The sequence below is a fragment of the Meleagris gallopavo genome, chromosome 10, assembly GCF_000146605.3.
Source record: "Meleagris gallopavo isolate NT-WF06-2002-E0010 breed Aviagen turkey brand Nicholas breeding stock chromosome 10, Turkey_5.1, whole genome shotgun sequence".
In the NCBI taxonomy this organism is placed as follows: domain Eukaryota; kingdom Metazoa; phylum Chordata; class Aves; order Galliformes; family Phasianidae; genus Meleagris; species Meleagris gallopavo.
Window position 1 is genome coordinate 24,700,711 of NC_015020.2, and position 3,285 is coordinate 24,703,995.

Here is a 3,285-nt window from a genome sequence, read left to right on the forward strand (position 1 = left end):
AACCAGCAACCTCTGGATTTTATGAGAGACCTAAGCAGCAACCTCACATCTCTCCATTTTCCAGAGTGTCACTTACGGTTATAAAAATCACTTCCCCTTCACATTCTCCTTCTAGAGGTGAGACCTGTCTACTGCGCTGCTCCTTACGCTGGCACAGCTCCTGTGCAATAAAATGAGAGCCTGGGGTGAATGACATTCCCAGCAGATAAAGATAACATGAATAAGAGGCTGTTTACCCCCTCCTTTTCTATTTTTATTTTTGTAAAATAAATAAAAATATTCTTACGTAACCTTCTTATTTTCCTATTAAACTCTTGTATTTTGAGGCCACATCTCATTTTGCACTCTCACTGTCTGCTTGCATTCCCAATCTCTACCCATTACTATTAATAACGAGGAATAATTCAATTCACAAGTTTCTGTACCTCACAGGAGAGCTCCATGCTCTGCATTGCCTGGAGAGACCTCCCCACTGCCAGACCCACTTCCTTCAACAGTGTTTGTATTGAAACACCATAGGATATAAGCTCATGAGTGCCAAAGGAGGTTGGCTGCAGCTGTGGACCGTGATGCACAGTGCCTTCCCCAGTCCCTGCAGAGCTGGATGGCTGAGCCCCCAGCTGTGCCCAGACTCCTGCCAGATGCAGCACTGGGCTGTGGTGGCACCAAGCAGAGTCAGACTCCGCTGCTCCCAAAGCTGGTTAAATTTCTGTTTAGTCGCCTGGGGATTATCGGGAGTCCAGAAAGCCTGAGGAGGATAAACTGACAGGATGTGTGGCCTTTGAATCACAAAGTAGTGAAGAGAGAGGGCTCCACAAGCGGGATAAACTTCGGTGCAGCTGCAGGTGATCGAGCAAGAAACGATGGTCTGAATTCACAAGAAAACAGCTTGAGATTAGGTTTTGAGGGAAACTTTCTAGTGATAATGAAGCACTGGAAAGATATCTCCTTGGGAGGCCATGACATCCCCATCTTAAGGCAGAATTAGGAAAAAAGCTGTAAGGAGAAGGGCAAGCAAAACTGATCCTGCTTGAGAATGGAGGGGTGGGCAGAGGGGTGCGCCTCTAACTCAATGCCCTATGTTCAGACCTCATCAGGGGCACCTTCTCTGCCAGGATCTTTCTCAGTCCTTGGCAAGACGGGTAGCACCAATCTCTACTTTTGCATTCCCAGGAGGAAAGTAAGGGGCATGAATCCATCCCTTTGGAACCACAAACCTTCAAAAGATTCACTACAGTTATCTCACCATTATGGCCCGTGATTGAAAATTAAGATCCTCCCTAAAGGCTGCACACGCTTCTATCTTCAGCTGGGCTAAATCCCAAATCCCCTGCCCCACATTCATCTACTCCTTATTTCTGAATTTAAACACAGTTCTTTAAAAGCCTCTTCACCTTTTGCTACTTATTAAAATATTGGTTGCACTCTAGCTTGCTTTTCCAAGAGGTCTGGACAGCAGTGCAGGCAGTTCAGACAAACAAACAACCAACCACACAGAATCCATTAGGAACTGCCACTCCTGACTGTCGCCTTTTCACATACATCAAGTTGAAAAGGTTAATGCTTCCCAAAAGGGGTGGAAGAGACGGGCGGAGGGGAAGGGCAGGAGGGATCCAATCCTGTGAGGACCAGATGTCAATGGTACTCAATACAGCACAGAATGGGCTCCCCCACAAGTAAGACAACTGCCCATCCCTTGGCAAAGCTTCCCTTTGAGGGATCTATAATTTATTAGGGAAGGTGGAGCTCTGAATAAATTGTGCATAGAGATGAAGAAGTGATGATCGCTAACTCAAATCCCTGGGAGCTTGGCATTTTCAATCTTTAGCTCTCATTTGTGTCCCCAAGGTCCTGACTAAGTGAGCAAGCCAAAGAGCTGAATATCGACAAATCATAATGAGCTCATTGAGATCTAAGCGTTGCAATTAGCAGGGTGGAATGGAGCAGAGGGGCTGGGAGGCAGACTGTAATTATTAATAATGTTGATAATCACTTACATGTAGTTAAAAATATAAATACCTCCCAAAGCTTGATGGCATTAACTACCCTTCAGTTAGCTCCATACCTAATAGGTAAGCGATACCCCATACCTGCAGGAGATAGGGGAAAGGGCTCTGTCTGATGGCTATACTCATCAGGAACCTATAAATTGTTGTCATGGGTGGGAGGTTGTTTAAAAGAGATACCATCACTGTAACTCCTATCACTAGCTTGTGTTGCTAATGGAGTTGTGGAGAAAGACAGCTCAGACACGTGGCTTATGTTCATAGAATCATACAGTTGTTTGAGTTGGAAGGGACCCTTAAAAGTCCTCTATTCCAACTTCCTACTTGTTCACCAGGTAGTTCCCCCTCTGCCATCTCCCTTCATTAATTTCAGGCATCCCAACCTTTAGATAGCTCTAGCGTTTCTCATCCAGATGACCAGAATTTATTAAGTCAAGGAGCATGAGTGCAATGAGCACCATGGGAGGAGAAGCATGCTTTGCTGTGAGACAGGCCGGTATCTTCATCCTGCAGTCACAACAGTAACCACAGTGTGTTACAGCGATACTCGAACCATCCTTAGAAGCACTCCAACTACAGCTCACCTCATGCTGTTTCTCTTGTGCCGAAGCCAGCTGGTTTAAAAATAGCTGGAGTGCCTCTGTGCTGCAGATATTACTCTGTTCCTGAAGATTTTGACCAAAGCAACTCTCCCACAAAGTCAGGCAAGATGTAAGAGCTGGATAATCAATCGCTTTCCTCACTGCAATACCCCATCTCTTTGTGGATATTGAATCAAAATGCCTCTTACAAAAACATAAGAGATGTAATGGAAGAGTTGGTCCAAACAGAGATATGTTTTGCCAGCCAGAGGGGAGGGAGGAGGAGCAGTGGGCAGCAGTGTCTCAGAGCACAGCTCACAGGGAAGATTACATACTTGAGCAGAACTTGATCAGCAGCACACCTTCACCTGCACGGTAAGCAGGAGTGACCCTTATTATCTCCACAGTGCACTTCACCAGTGTAAAAGTAAAGCGTTAAGTCAAGTTTAAATGGAAAACAGATAAGAGTGAAACCACGAGAGAGGCAGAGATCACTGTACATCAAAAAGAAAGACATTTTGGGGGTGAGACCCCACTCTGCCTGTACCACTGATTTCCTATCAGGTGAAGGGAGCATTTAACACACTGAGGGTAAGCTTGGGCCCTTCTCAGAGCAAACGTACAGAAAGGACAGTAGTGGGGACATGGTCAGTAGAGCTCAGTGAGGGAGCTTAATGAAATCAAGGAAAAAACAGAAG